The following is a 16,759-nucleotide window of genomic DNA, read 5'->3' on the forward strand; positions in this document are numbered from 1 at the left end:
AGATTCTTCTGAGCCCACTGGAAAACTGACAACATTAAAATACAGTTTTCACTGAGGTACTAGTCCTTCAACATCTTTTGAAATAAATCTATAACCACAGCTTCATGTTTACATGCCATGAAGTTCAACTAAAACTTGAAAGACATAGAGCAATGGGACAGCATTTATATTGCAACTAGAGGCCCGATGCACAAAATTCTTTCAAGGGGCTCAGCCCTCGCAGCCCAGCTGCCTCATGGCCCCACCCACTGGTCGTTCTGGAAGATAGTCCGAAGGTTGTCCCGCTGCCCATTCTAATTAGCATATTAGCACGACTGGCCCTGATCACTGACCAGGCTTAGGGACCTCACCTGTGCATGAATTTTGTGCACCAGGCCTCTAGTTTACAAATAATAAAACATTGGGATACCTTCATAAACTCATTAAGAATTCTCAAAACAATTAGAAAAGACCAATAATGCCTTTAAAAAGATTCCAACAGACAGGGTCACAGAAAATACAAATGGCTCTTACACACAGGAAAAGATGCTCAAGATCATTCCTGATAGAAATGAGAACTAAAAACAAGATACCATTTCTTTCCGTCAGATTGCTAAAGATCATAATGTTTGGTACACACTGTGGTACAAGAAAATAGGGAAACAGACACAATTACATTTTGCTGCTAGGAACAATCAATTTCTGTGGAGATCGGTCTACATATATGCATGTACATTTTAACGCAAAATTCCTCTTCTAGAAATTTTCCTACAGATGGGCAAAATGATCTATGTACAGGGATACTCATTGTTATATATTTGTAATAGCAAAAGTTCAGAAAAGCATAGCTGTCTGTGTATAGCAGATTGATTACATAAATTATGTACATCCAGAAGGTAGGACATGAAGCTATGAAAAGGAATGAACTGTTCTCAGCGAGCAAATATTGAACAACCTCCAAGATGAAACGTCAGAAGAACAAAACAAGGTGAGAACAAAATGTACAGACAGCTACCATTTAATTACCAAGAAAAAATAAAAAAGAATATTCTCTCTCCAAGGATACACAAGCCACTAATAACAGGGGTGTCTCCATGGAGAGTAACCCAGGGGCTTAAGGCAAGGAGTGGGGTGTCCACTTGCATGTGTTACCTCAAAAACTATAACAATTTTATATCCCTTTTTATATGCTTCCTTTTATCTGCTTCATGTAGCCTCTCAAACTCTCAATAAATATATACTTAGTATTTATTCTTCCAAAGAGGAGGTCACCTGTGTGGGTATTCTTGTTTGAGTCCAGGGAGAAGGATAAATATTCTTCCTTTAAGGGTATCAGTGTTTCAGTTTTCAGTGTGATTAGGACTTCCATGAGGGAAAGAAAGACACTTCCTCTTTTTAAAGAAGTCCTTTCAATCTTTTCTGTTCTTAAGCAAATCTATAGCCAAACATCAAAAGGTTTTTTTTCTACCTTTGCAAAGACAAACTGTTTTTCAAAGGCACTTCTTATTTTACTAAAAAGAAAATACAAATGAAGATTTCCAAAGTTCCGTGGGATGTGGATGTAGCCGGGTATGAAGAGAGTATTTACATCAAACAAACAACAAAAAAAGATTTTGTTCCCATTTTGCTAGAATTTCTTTCTTCTTTTAACCGCTCTGCCAAGTTTCAACCTGGAAACGTGTGCCTGTAGTGGATGCGAGAGATGTGAAACTGTGCCTAGAGAGATGCGAATCTCGTGCAACGATTCTCAGCCAGGTATGCGATATTTTTTCATTGTTTTAAGGCCCCGCAAGCATTGCTTAAGGAAACGTATAACCTTAGTAACACTGACTCAGGGTAATATAAAAGTTCTCTTATGTCAGGAAGACTTACACAGTAGACCACAAAATTATACTATTCGGCCATATAGATCTGACTTTAATGAGATGTAAATGAGCATCTTTATTAGACAGTTTCAATAAACCCACAAAAGTGTTTTAAGCACATCATTTGGGGAAGGACAAAAACATCAGAAAATGCATGCACTTCAGTCCTTTCTACTTCTCAGCCTCCCTTCCTCTTTGAAACCTTTCTGTTTCCAACCAGTTTTTCTAGTGGGAGGAATCTAAGTTGAAAGGCCAACTTTGGGTATTTGTGATGCTGAAAATTTTACGATACCATGATAATAGTTGATACTTTGCATTCCAATTGATATTTCTCTCTCTCTCTCTCTCTCTCTCTCTCTCTCTCTCTCTCCATCTTCTTCTCTCTCAAAATAAATAAAAACATAACCTTGGGTGAGGATTAATATATATCCCAGTGATGGCAAACCTTTTGAGCTCGGCGTGTCAGCATTTTGAAAAACCCTAACTTAACTCTGGTGCCGTGTCACATATAGAAATGTTTTGATATTTGCAACCATAGTAAAACAAAGACTTGTATTTTTGATATTTATTTTATATATTTAAATGCCATTTAACAAAGAAAAATCAACCAAAAAAATGAGTTCGCGTGTCACCTCCAACACCCAGGTCATAGGTTCGCCATCATTGATATATCCTATGATCCATTTGTTTCTAGTCCAACAATTACTTGATAAATAAGACTTTTTATTATGACAATATCTCCCATTCCTTCACTTTCTTAAAAGTAATAGAAAAGTCTTGTCAAGCTGTTTTGTTTTCACTTTAACCTCCCTATTCCTCGGGTGGCACCCGAACCCAGCATTTTATTGGAATTGCTTCAGTGCGGCATTTGAGCCCCTTCTTAGCGAGCAAGGCAATGTAGTGCTCATACCAAAGCTGCCCGGTCAGATTGTGGGCGTCCGGCTTAGAGCCCTCAAGTTGCTCACCGCCTCTGTCAGAGTAAGAGCCGCAGTCCTTAGGGCGGCCCACAGGCCCCTGCTGCTCCGGACCTCGTCTCCGCTTCTCCCTCCCTCTGCTCCACTCACTCTGCACTGCCCACCTCCGAACCTCTGCACTGCTGTTCGCTCTGTTTGGAACAGTTGTACCCAAAGGGAACACAGTGCCTTCAGAATCCACTTTGCTCAAAATCCACTTCTTAGTCCATCTTTCCCTGACCACCATATTCCAAGTGTCAACAACTCCACCGCAAGCAGTCCTTTACCTCCTCCCTTATTTACTTTTCTGCATAGACTACCTCCCTTTCACACACTACAAAATCAACATATCCATTTAGCTTGTTGTCCATATTTCTGGAATAGAAACTCCCCGAGGGCAGGGATTTTCATCTGTTTGCTCACTGCTGTACGCCTGATACCTACAGCAGTGTCAGGCACACGGTAGGTGCCAGAGCTGCTGCACAGAACTGGTCCAACTGTACTACACAACCTTAGAGCAGGGGTCCTCAAACTTTTTAAACAGGGGGTCAGTTCACTGTCCCTCAGACCGTTGGAGGGCCGGACTATAGTTTAAAAAAAAACTATGAACAAATTCCTATGCACACTGCACATATCTTATTTTGAAGTAAAAAAACAAAACGGGAACAAATGCAATATTTGTATTTGCATGTGGCCCGCGGGCCGTAGTTTGAGGACCCCTGCCTTAGAGGTCAGTCCGGAGGGTCTCGGGGCGCTATATTGGAGCAGCCCTGTCAAGGCCCTCAGAGTGTTAACTACCTGCTTTGCGGTCTGTCATACAGCAACGTTCAGAAATAGCCTGAGGTGTCCTTAAAGCTTTATTTTTGCCTCCTCTTTGTTTTATGGTTTCATTTTGCTTTTATGGTTTCATTGCATAGTAAGCTGGTATTGGATGCTGTATAGAAAAACAATAATCTGGTTCTATAAAAACAGAAATCTTCTTTTATTTCACCTAAATTTGTAGGAATTCCTCTAAACCATGAGGTCTGATGGAGTCTGTTTTTCTGCCAGATCCCTGAAAACCATTATTAGTGAACTATATCACTCCAGTTATAACTTCGATGTGAAAATAGTCCTCCAAAGGGATTCTACAAGTGAACTGATAATTAGGGGAAATCTAAGATGCTAAACTCCCATATCCTATCTAATAAAAGAGAAAAATGGTAATTGGCGTACGACGATACCCTTTTCATTGGCTAATCAGGGCTATATGCAAATTAACTGCCAACTATGATTGGCAGTTAACTGCCAACTAAGATTGGCAGTTAACTGCCAACAAGATGGCGGCTAATTTGCATATGTAGGCACAATGCAGGGAGGCGAAAGGGAAAGCAGGAAGAAGCCCCCCGCCACTGACAGTGATCGGAAACCCAGGGGGGAGCTAAGAGCTGGGGGGCAGGGCAAAGGCAGCCCCGGGGCCGCCTTTGCCCTGCCCCCCAGCCATGATCGGAGAATCAGGCGCCTTTGCCGCCCTGGCCAGTGATAGCAGGAAGTAGGGGTGGAGCCAGCGATGGGAGCTGGGCACGGTCGAAGCTGGCAGTCCCAGGAGGTAGGGGTCCCTTGCCTGGGCCTAAAGCGAAGCCCCCGATCGTGGGGCCGCTGCAGCTGCGGGTCCCCGCTGCCCGGGCCGGACGCCTCAGCCAGAGGCCTCAGGCCTGGTCAAGGGGCCGATCCGGTGATTGGTGATCAGAGGGTGATGAGGGTCAACTCCTCTGGCCGAGGCATCAGGCCTGGGTGGGGGGCGGAGCCGGGGATTGGGGGGATGTGATGGTCCCCTTGCCCAGGCCTGAAGCCTGGGTCAGAGGCATCAGGCTTGGGCGGGGGGTGGAGCAAGCGATCAGAGGGAGATGGGGGTCCCCTGCCCTGGCATGATTCCTGGGCCAGAGGCCTCAGGCCTGGGCAGGGGCCAGAGCCTGTGATCAGGGGGAGATGGGGGTCCCCTGTCCAAGCCTGACACCTCTGGCGGAGGCGTCAGGCCTGGGCAAGGGGCCGATCAGGCGATCGGAAGGTGATGGGGGTCTACGCCTCTGGCCGAGGCATCAGGCCTGGGCAAGGGGCCGATCCTGCGATTGGAGGGTGATGGGGGTCTACGCCTCTGGCCGAGGCGTCAGGCCTGGGCGAGGGGCCGATCAGGTGATCGGAGGGTGATGGGGGTCAACGCCTGAGGGCTCCCAGTATGTGAGAGGGGGCAGGCTGGGCTGAGGGACACTCCCCTCCCCACACACATCCAGTGCACGAATTTCGTGCACCGGGCCCCTAGTATTCCATAAATACAAACCAAAGAAAAGTTGGCTAGAATTTTATTTTCTTTTCCCCCCAATTTTTGGAAATAAATTGCAGATTCCTCATATGATTCTTCATTCATTCCAAGCACTGGAATTACTTGGAAGAACATCCTTTTAAATGTATTACACTTAAGCAAACCTCAAAGTGATAGGTTCCTTGTTGCAACTGCCAAACCTTAGCTGGGCCATTTGCTTTTCTTTTGTTGTGCATAATTCACAAGGATTTGACAACACAATGGTTACTACTGTAATGGAGCTACATATCCTGAGAGAGGATATTCTTCTTGGCAAGTTAAGAGCCAAATGGGATTACAAATACCACTTTACACCACAGCTCTTACAATCCACAATGGAACATTAAAACTATTGAAAAAAGAGAGTTATGTCCACTTCCTTAGACTTACTTGCACATGCTTTTCACACACACACACACACACACACACTTTAGTTTGCATGTACTCTAACTCTTAGGCTTCTTTCATTGTACGATAATGCTGAGCGCAATGCAAGAATTCAGAATAGATAGTTGCAGGCCAGAAAGTATATCCAAAGTGGAATTATTTCATTTTAGTACTTCTTCCTAATAAACAATCACTCAGTTAGCAACTATTTATTTAAAACCATATGCCCTAAACTTTACATAATACAAAAGAAGTAAAAGACCAGATTCCTGCCTTCAGAAGTATAAAATATATTGTGGAGACCAAAAGATATGCAAAAATTAAAGAGAAAATAATCAGTAATAATAATTAAGTGTAAAAAGAGAATATGAGTGACATAAGTAGTTTGCAAGGACTTCATAAAAGATGTAGGACTTCAGTCAGACTTTGAAGTATGGTTAACATTTGGCTGATGGAGGAAAGCAAAGAGAAGGGCATTTCAGGCACAGAGCTCCCAAAACTCTTGAAATGTCCTAAGTGATGAGAGCAACAAAGGTTAAGGAGGTGATTTTTGGACCAGGCCTAAGGATTGGTTGTCAGGAGAATCAACCATCTGATTAGAGAATTGAAACTATCAGTCCCACCCACCCCCCCAACCCCACCCCAACATCCAGGGAAGGGTCTGGGGCTGGGGATTGAGTTGAATAGCCAATGATCAATGCTTTAATCGATCATGCCTATGTCATGAAGCTCACATAAAAACCCAAAAGGCCAGGATTCAGAGAGCTTCCAGGTTGGTGAACACACGGAGATGTGCACTCTGAGAGGGCATGGAAGCTCCGAGCCCTTTCCCAATGCCTTGTTCCATGCAACTCTTCCAGCTGGCTGTTCCTGAGTTATATTGTTATAATAAACTGGTGATCTAGTACAAAAAAAATAAAAATGTTTCTCTGAGTTCTGTGAGCCACTGTAGCAAATTAATCAAATCCAAGGAGGGCGCTGTGGGGACTTCTGAACTATAGCCAGTCAGTCAGAAGCATAGGTAACCCTGGGCTTGTGGTTGACCTCATAGTGGAGGGCCATAGTGTGGACTGAGCCCTCAACCTGTGGGAACTGATGCTATCTCTGGGTAGAGGGAGAGAGAGAGAGAGAGACCCAAAATGGAGTCACCTATGCTGAGCTCACATCAGCAAACTGAGACTTAATGCCTAAACTAACTGCAGTTTCAGCCTCTCCCAGGAATGTAATCCTAACCAGTCAGCCAGGCATGTCCTGGTCAGCACGAGCGAGGTCATCCACCTGACAGACCCCTGCTGTCCCCCAGAGGAAGGTGACCTTGCCTGAAACCATCCAATCTTTGCTAAATAACTTCCTTGATCACCCACCTCCCTTTCTGCCTTTAGAAGCCTTTTCTTTTCTAAAGCCCTTCAGAGTTCCTTCCCAGTTGCTAGAGGGGATGCTGCCCAATCCCTGAATGGTTGAGTGAATCCAATTTTATCTTTAAATTTACTTGGATGAATTTTGTGGGGGGTTTTTTAACAATAGCATCAGAATTGACTTGAATTGGAAGACACCCCGCTGGTGTCTGAGAACTGCTTGGATGTGTGGGGGGGAAACCCGTATTGCTGAAACTGGTCATCAGAATCTTACACACCTTCTCTCTAAAGTCTTTTCTTACCTGCCCTGGCCAAATCAATCATCTCCTCTGCTTTTTCCTCTCCCTTCCTGCCATTACCCCCACTCTCCTACAGTCATCTTGAGTCAGCTCAAGCACCATCTTTCCCAGCATCTTTTCCCTGACCTGCCTCCTCCTCTTCTCACAGGCTGTGTGAAATGTCCTCTTTGATTTCCTAGCACCTTCTGCTTGCCTCCTTCAAAGTTTACCACAATCTAAATAGAAATTATCCAGATTATGTCACTAGGCTTAAAGCTTTTCAAGGGAAAGATCGAAGTCATGTGAATGATCTGCCCAGCAGATAGCAGAAGCTCAAGAAACTGTGTTTCCTTCATCCTTGTATCTCCATCACTCAACACATATGTGGCACAGAGTAGCAGCTAAACTGATGCTGGATGTCTGGGTAAAAAGATTCCTGCAATAAACTGATTGTATAGCACCCCCCACCCCCACTCCAAATTCATATGTTGAAATTCTAACCCCAATGTGATGGTATTAGAAGGTGGGTCTTTGGGAGGAAATCAGGTCATGAGGGTGGAGCCCTAAACATGAGATTAGTGCCCTAATAAAAGGGACATCAGAGAGCTCTTCAGCCATGTGTAGATATGAGAAGATGGCAGTGTGCAAACCCAGGAGAGGATCCTTACCAGAACCTGGCCATGCTGGCACCAGGATCTCAGACTTCTTGCCTTCAGAACTGCGAGAAACAAATGTCTGTTGTTTATAAGCCACCCAGTCTATGGCGCTTTGTTACAGCAGCCCGAACTGACTAAGACGCCTCCTCACCTACAGTCTGACTGTACTTCTACACACCCAACTCACCATTTCAAGACCTTTTGAATTTTCTCTGTCCTTTCTCCACCACCAACATTTACAGAATTATGCCGAATGTCTCCACTATAGACTAAGGCTGTCTGATCGCAACTAGGTCATCTACATTGCTTAGCAACCATTACATTTATCTTCAGCTAACCCTATCGAATTCCCCAGCATAGCTGCTACAAAGGTTTTCCATTCCCTGTAAGGCCCAAATTCCATCCCCACCCCCCTCATGCTCTACCACAGCTCTCCGCGTCTACATAAGTGAGGAGACAGTATGACAGCGAGATGCCTTGGCTTGCTTCATCCTCACCTCAAAACTACAGTCCTTCTCAGCTCATGTCCCGGTGAAAGAATTGCCCTCCCTCCTTTCCAAAGCCAAATTTTCTATTCACAGTATAACCATTTCCTACTTTTTCTCCCTCTCGTTGGCTCCTTCCCTTCACCACAGAGGCATGCTTAACCCTCCTAACATTTACTGAGCATGTATAAAGAGGCAATTGCTCCTGTAAGCAGTTTACATAGAACATTTTGTTCAATCCTGACAAGAACCTTTGATGTTCCTGTTATTACATCGCCTCATTTTATGAACTAGGAAACTCGAGCTGGTAGAACTGTGAAATTTACTCAAGGTCACGAAGCTTCCCACTTCCTCATACACTTGAACTTTTCTAAAGAAGAACTTAAATGGGTTTCTTCTCCCTATTTCCTTCCTCTCTTCCTCGGTTTCTACATCATGTGTCCAGAAACAATCTCAGTGACTTATAATTGAGCTTTTCTGTGTATGTCAACAAGGATAGGGAGCCCCCGGGTTCGATTCCAGTCTAGGGCAAATGCTTGGGTCGTGGGCTCAATCCCCAGTAGCGGGCGTGCATTCCCTCTCAACACTGATGTTTCTATCTTTTCCCTCTACCTTCCTCTCTGAAATCAATAAAAAATGTTTTTTAAAAAAAGAAAAACAAGGATAGGGACACTTATACATTACAGACACATACACACACAACACCACTATCAACATTGGTTCAATATATATCTGTTGACATGTAAAAAAGAATGAATTCAGTACTTACAAGAATTATATTATTAAAAATGTATCAACATAGCCTTTTTCTCAGCTGCTATCACTTTTATAATTCTTAAGCTCTATGAGTTTAGAACTGTACAAAAGAAACTAAAGTGTTCAGTAGGTTTTTGAAAAGCGCTCAGAGCCTGGGCCTTTTTCTTCAGTCGCCTAACCCAACCCCCTGGTCCACCACTTGGCACAGTCTCCGTGGCTTTCAAGAAGAATTTTCTCTGAACACGAAGGACAAGATCAGGCCCACAAAGGAAGAGCATACAACAGTATCAGCTGAAACTGCTTCCCCTTCAGAAAGGCCAGGCGGACACCAGGTCAGCCGAGGAAACAAACATTTCTTCCATTGACAAGTGTTTAATTGGACATGTTGAGTACCTAATGTCATGTATGCAGATGCAAATGTTTGAAGGGTTGTTTACAGTGCAGTCGGTGCCAGACAGGCTCCAATGCCAAGCCAGCACACAGCTTCCCATTATTCTGCTGGGCTCAGCTTCTAAAGATGTTTCAGGGCTCTCTGGGCCTTGTAAATTTCCACAGCCAAAGGCTCCTCTGTGTTTTCAGAGCTGATTCCTTCTTTCCCCCCTGAGCAGACTGTCCTTCCCCTGCCAATCCCTGTTACTGCCTGCCCTCGTTCAGAAAAGGCTTTGGAGAAATGATCTGAGAGGTCATTATTCCATCTCTGGAAAGTGTAGGGTTGAAGTTTTAGTAGTTTTGGGAAACTCACAAAAAGGAAATGTCACACTCTAGATCCCTCACACTGGGTCTTAGCTGATATAACTACCAAGAATTGTTCCTGTTATTCATTGAAACTACAGCTTACTAAGTCAGAAGACAGAGGAGTCCACCTCAACACATTGCGGACGGATCACGAGAATTCTCGTGTTTTCATATTACACAGTGTTTTACAAAGTATCATATTTTAAAAAGATATTAGATTGTAAGAACATGTAATAAATAACTTCAAAATGCAATGGGTATTTCATTTTAAGGCGTGCCTTAACATTTATGTAAAACGTTTTTTGTACTCGTTCAATAGAAACTTATCTGGCCACTGGGTAAAGCTGGCAATAAAACTACTGGTCCGCATTAACATGCCAGCTATAAGGAAGCACTTTGGTTGGGAGATAAACAAGGATATATCTCCAATGGGGGAATCCATTCACCTTTAAAGAAAGAAAAGATAGAGAGAACTCATGGACATGGACAACAGTGTGGTGACTGCTGGGGGGAAAGGGGTGCATATAGGTGGAAGAAGGCATAGAGGAGATAAATAGTGATGGGAAAAACAAAATAAAAACAAATTCAATAACAACGAAAAAAATTGAACCATACTCTGCTTTGAAAAATGCAACACAATAAAATATGACATTATTTTGGTATGATGCCTTCACTGTATCCTCTTACCATCAAATACCTTCTTCAAGAGGAATTTTTAAAAGTTTAAAGTCCTAAATTGGAAATACACATTAAGAACATTGTTCATGTATCATTTAAGGATATTTAATACAAGAATAAAAGTTCTTCCACTCATTTTACATTTGATAAGCTTTTTTAATCCAATGGGCTCTACTGTGTAATAAGAAAATTACTAGTATGTATGATGAGTTCATTCATTTTTTTCATACTACAAACACTGATTACCTACTATGCTAATATAATTTTAAATGGTCTCTAATGATTAGGGGACCAACTCCAATCCCTGTCTTCATATTTGATACTCAAATTAGAAAAGACTTGACAGCCTAGCCAGCTGACTCAGTTGGCTGGAGCATCATCCCTTACACCAAAAGGTTGTGGGTTTATTTCTGGTCACTGCACATACTGCACATACCTAGGTTGCAGTTTGATATGCAATGGATAGATGTTTCTCTCACACATCAATTCTCTCTTTCTCTCTCTCTCTCTCTCTCTCTCTCTCTCCCTCTCTCTCTCTCTCTCCCTTCCTCTCTCTCTCCAAAAATCATTAAAAACATATCCTCAGGTGAGCATAAAAAATAAAAGTCTTCACATGTAACATAATCAGTATAAGTATAGCTTACTGCAGAGGTATCTTGCTTTAGGCAAAACCCATATATGAAAACCTGAATTTCTCCAACGATATATGGGTGATTAAGTTCACTTTATAAAGGGGATATCTGCCTGAGAGCAGAGTTAATCATAAGACTGTTTCATATTGTAGACTTCTACCATATTGAAGGTGTCATTCCACAGATATTCTCGATATACAACCCTTCATGACCATCCCTACTGCATGTAACAGAGTCATTGCTAAGGATCTTTTCCATCACCGCCCCTCACCCCAGATCTTGGCTTTGTTGGCCCTCAAATCATCTGCTTTAATTTTACATAATGTGGCATGGTGGGGGGTGGAAGGGACACACTGTAAAAGGCCGAGGTTCCAAGGCAAAGCAAGGCCCTGGTACAATGAATAGAACCGAGGGTTGAACGTCTTGCCAGCCATAGCATCTGAAGCAAACTCAGCCTCCTAAACAACCAGATTTTTGTTTCTAAAAAAAAAAAGAAGAAGAAAAGATAATAGTGTCTGGATGCACCTGCTTCTGAAGGCTCATGTAACAATCAAATTTTTAAAATATTTTAAAGTATAAGGTGCTCCACTAATAAATTCTCTCTTACCAAGCAAGTCTAACGCCACAATACTCAGAGAACACTGCATCAATCTACTTTCTTTGTTAGCAGCTATTTGTCAGAGAACCCATTAAGTGTTCTGAAAATTCCTCCCAATCATTCTCCTTTTCATTTTATCTTACTCTACCTTTGTTATTCTTCCCTTAGTTCAAAGTCTCCCGGCACTTTCTCTGCAAAATAACATCAAACCCCCTGCCCAGTGCCTCTGAACAATCTCCTATCTGTCTCTTCCTGACAGGTTGAATAAGATGAGAAATGAAAGCTCGTGGTATTCTTGCAGTAAAGAAGTAACAGTTCTTTGGAAGAGCCAGCTCAAGTTTCTTCTCTGTACTCCAAAGCCGCCTATACCTGTGTCCTTACCCATCCACCCTTTCTGCTACGCTCCTGTCATTTGCTCTTCTTTGTTCCTTTCAACTACTCCTACCTGTGTTGCTCTGTTTCGCTTTCTCTTGGTGGCTTTTACTAATGCTTCATTGTTTTAAGTGCCCAACCCTTTTCCTTCACTGGAACTTGCATAACAACTAGAGTTCTAAGGAACTTACCTTAAATATGATGTAATGGTCATTAGCCGAGTCTGATGTGTGTGGGTTTTTCCTTCTTTTTAAGTGGTTTATGGAGTTGATGTGTCTTTTTAGGCTGAGGACCTGTCATAACCTTTGGCAGTTCTCAACTGTATGATGTCATAGTACAGCTACCGTCAAAGCTGTATCCTGGGGATCTCTCCTGAATGTTCCACAGTGACCTCTACGCACTGTCTTTCTCCCCAGACCTCTTCCCCATCTTATATCTATTATTCTCATCAATGGCATCTCCATTCCCCTGGTCAAGTAATTCCAATGTCTCGGAATTACTGTCAACCTTACTTCCCATATCCAGCTAGTCATTAAACCCGACCATCTCTATTTTCGGAGTGTCTCTCAAACCCAGGCTAGTGTAGACCTTTACCCTATTTCACATGGACGACAGCAATAGCATTCTCATGTTCTTCTGGCGCCCTTGCCTTTCCCTCTGAAACATCATTCATGGAGCTATTTCCTAAAGAAAATTCATGTAGCATCATCTGCTTAAAAATTCAGCTTAAAGAAACTCATAAAAAAATATGATAGGGGCTGTCATAAAATCTAAATAGTGTAGCATTCAAGGGCCTTCGTTCTCTGGCCCCAACCTCACAAGGCCTCTCCTGAGGCCGCCTCTTCCTGGGAGTGCCATGCTCTCATGTGCCTCCTTATCCTCACCCAGGTAGCTCTCTCTGCTTGGAACACCCCTCTCCCTTCCCTTGGTTTTTAGGCTTCAAAATCCACCCACTCAGAGAAGTCTTCCTCAGCTCTACCCTGACCTCTTTCCTAGGAGAACGAGTGGCAACTACTTCTACGTCACCCGTGGTGTAATTATGTGTGGATGGGTCACTGTCCTTTCCTAGTTAAACTCAGCATCTCATTCACCTTTCCCTGGCACATAGTACACACTCAAGAAACAGTTACCAAAAGTTAATATGTGCTTAACAAAATAACTAAAAAAAAATTCCAGAGATCTAGATGCACACCAGCCCAACTTCTTTGCTGCATTAAAAAACAGGGCTCAGGAATAAAGAGAAAGGACTAATAATCTGGCGATAGCCAACACACGAATGGGTTGTTTATTTTTAAAAGCTAAGTGGGTTAGGGAGGGTAGGGGGAGAAGAAAGTACATTTTAAAGCTCTGGCTCCAGGGCAAGTAATAAAAATTGTTGCTTTAATGTTTTTTTCATAATATTGTGAGCAATGAGAAGGTCTATTCCATCACACCAGCCTTCGGGGCATAAAATTTCAGCCTCCTGAGCTAAATCAAACTGGCATCAACTCTCGGTTTTTCAGGCGGCCGCAATTGGTCTCTGCCTTCCATGAGGCTAAACTTGACTGACAAAGAAGAAACAAATTAATTTTCCACTTAATTTATGAGCCTCTCTTTTGCTCTTGTCGATTAATTATATGGGTCGACATATAAACTTATCTTGCATTCTTCTACCTGGATTACAGGGATTGCAGGCATTGTACCTTGTCTGCATTAGTTGCCATTCATATAAAGGAAGAGGTTGGCCTGGACTCCCATCCAAAATTCTCTTACCCACAATGCCCCAGGGACCACATTTTCCAACATCACACAGGCTTGCCCTGGACTGTCTATCTTTTGGGGAGAAACCCTGCCTCCCTCTGCCTGTGTTTTGAGTACCTAACTTTTCCATTTTCCAAACACTCTTTCTATTTAGGAAGGTAACAGGGATTACAATAGTATTTACCTCTTAGGTTTACACTAAGAATTAAACGGGGCAATATAAGTAAAAAATAATTTGGGGTTGAGGGAACGATGTGTGCTGTGTTCAGAGGGAGCATGGCTCTCAGGGGCAAGGGAAAGAAGACAGGGAGCGAGGACGCTTGGGAGGTGCAGCTGCAGAGTTAAGGCCACATGGAGTTTTGTAGGCCTTCAATAGCCTAAGAGCAGTGGGAAATTACTCAAGTGTTTTCAGCAGGAAATACATGGTATCGTCAGGCTGGGTTGCATGGAAAAACAAGTTAGACCCGGGACAGGGAGCCCGTGGCGATGCAGAGTGAAATTCTGCCCTCGGTTCTCCCCACCAGCTCGGAGTCTGCTATCCAACCTTGAACTCCCAGGCCCTTAGGAAGCAGATGTGGAGAAGAGGAGAGAGCTGCAGTTTGTGGAGAGGAAAGGAGGCCCAAGATTGTAGAGTTCCCAAGCAGAGCAGCTGAACTAAGCAGAACTCCATGAAAACAGCTGGAATGTCACCTTTTACCCCTGATAAGAGAGAGAATCCTTGAACTCTAACTCAGGGAAAGGCCTCATCTAACTGCCCTCATCCTGGAGATTATGAAACTGAGAACTAAAGAGATCATGTGACAAGTCCACAGTGATCCGGCTTTTCCGGAACCTGGGTATGGAAACCTAGAACCGGTGCATAATAGTCTCAACCACAGTATCTTCGTACATGTAAGTATCGCTCTCTCCCTCTCTGGACCATAGAATCAGCCTTCTCCCGTCACCCACAAACCAGCCAGTACCGTCTCCGGAAAACAAAACTTCATCATCCTGAAAATCATCCTGAAAGCAAGAGAAACGTCTGGTTTTACAAACAAGTTACAAAAAGCAGAGGCATGTGGATCTCTGCCTTTAGATGCACCCTACCTTTCAGAAATGCATTCAGTAATATTATGGTGACAATGATTCTCCAAAAGTCCGGAGTAGAAAGCAAAACACGGGCGAGAAAAAGCCTGGGAACATTCTGTTTTAAGGAACACATATACGAAAAATCGGCCTACAGGTAAATGTGGGGGGCGGGGGGGGGGGGGTTGCTTCTGTGATTATGTGTTTTCTTCAAAAACAGCATAAAACAGAACCAGCTTTTAAGCAGCCACAACAGAATGACTCCATTTACAGAAGTCCCACCATTTACAACCTTTGGGAAACAGCCAGAGATGAGTCCTCGGCCTGTGTCCACCGCCTCCACCTGGCCTGTGTTGTGCGGTGCAGGTGCTGGCTCATTGGGCTCTAGTTCACGTGCACGCACTCAGCCTCCTTCCTGGGCTCCCCATCTACCCAGGGCCTCACTCACTCCATCTCGCGCTGAGTCCCACTGGGCACCTGACAAGTCGGACCCGCGCTGCCCTCGGAGAGCTTAGATGGCACCAATAGTGAAAGTACAAGGGAAAAGGGACAGGACCGCAAAGGGGCCGGGCCAAAGCCCTTGGAGGCTGGGGGCTGGGTCCCCAGACGGGGAAGAGGAGGCGGCCTGGAGGCTCCGTGCGGGCGCAGCAGACGGTGCTGCAGCCTCCACTCCAGCCCGACGCCCGCAGCCTCCCCAGTTCTGGGCCCGCAGGCCCGTCCCCCTGTGGCCCCCCAGCCCCGTCCGTCGGGGGAGGGGGGGGGCTCGTCCAACCCCGGGGCCGCTCCGGCCTCGGCCGCCCGCGGAGGGGCCAGGGCCTGGCCGAGCAGCGGTGGGCACGGCCGGCGGGCGGCGGACGCACCTGGTTGGGCTGCCGGCGGCGACGGAGCGGCGGCGGCGATGCCCCGGGCAGGCTCGCAGCCCAGCCTGCAGGTCGGGGCCTCCGCGCAGCCTGTGACCGTGACCGCGGCCCGGCCCCTGCGCGGCGGGCGGAAGGCGGGAAGGCGGGAAGGCGGGCCGCGGGGCGCCGGGCGGGGCTGGCGGCGGCGGGACGGAGGCCGGGCGCACCTCCGGCACAGCCCGGGGCGGGGCACAGCTGGGGATCGGGGGGCCTGAGGGAGGGCCACGGGGCGCCCTAGGGCGCCTCACCTTTGGGTCCTGAGCCCCGTGGCCTTGCTTCCCTGGGGGAGGGGGGGCGAAGGGGACGCGCGTGGCCCTCAGACCCTGCGGTGCGCACGGCTCCTGCGCGCGGTGCTGCGGCCGCAGGTCGGGGCGGCCTGGGCAGCGGGACTTTGTGCTTCACGGAGCAGCGGTGCAGGCAGGGAAGCGGGGGCTGGGAAGCTGAAAGGCACCCGAGAAGGTTTTGGTGGCGCTGAGCCTGGCGAATGGTGCCCGGAACCGCACGCCTCGTGAGCTGCCAAACGCCCGCCCAGGGAAGCGGTCATTGCACCGTTACTTTCCCTCCTGCGGGCCGGGCGCGGGGTAGTTAGACGGCGGAGATGAAAGGCGGAGGAGAAGAACCGGACCGAGAGATCGGGAAGAGCCATTTCTCTTTAGCTTGTGCATTCATTACAGGAAGTGCCCCAGGAGAGAGGAGGCTCAACTGATTACCCAACAGCTTATCTCAGCCAGTCACCCGCACTGGTGGTCAGAGTGTGCGCACGTATTTCAAAGGGTTATGTTTTGATAAGTTTGCATTCCTTTGGTTTAACACTCTTTTCTAAAATTCTTTATTGTTGAAAGCATTCCATAGGTCCCCTTTTCCCCCATTGTCCTCTCCCAGCCTGCCCCCAGCCCCGGCCTTCACCCCCCCCCCCCCCCCATTGTGTATGTTCATTGGTTATGCGTATACGCATAGAAGTTCTTTGGTTGATCTCTTATTACAAACA

The 16,759-nt window shown here is 45.5% G+C and overlaps 1 protein-coding gene across 3 annotated transcripts in view; it reads right to left on the reverse strand.

The window, feature by feature from the left end:
• Window positions 1-15,934, reverse strand: part of CPQ (carboxypeptidase Q) — a 346,153-nt gene extending 330,219 nt beyond the window's left edge. The window contains exon 1 of one of the 3 annotated variants that reach the window (XM_059672154.1): window positions 15,733-15,920. The gene's annotated coding sequence lies outside the window, so the exon portion shown is untranslated. Of the gene's footprint in view, window positions 1-15,732 lie in introns of all 3 variants that reach the window. The other 2 variants (XM_059672155.1, XM_059672156.1) reach the window with 2 other exon arrangements.
• Window positions 15,935-16,759: the final 825 nt, after the last annotated feature.

Source organism: Myotis daubentonii, chromosome 17 (genome assembly GCF_963259705.1).
Source record: "Myotis daubentonii chromosome 17, mMyoDau2.1, whole genome shotgun sequence".
Classification (NCBI taxonomy): Eukaryota; Metazoa; Chordata; class Mammalia; order Chiroptera; family Vespertilionidae; genus Myotis; species Myotis daubentonii.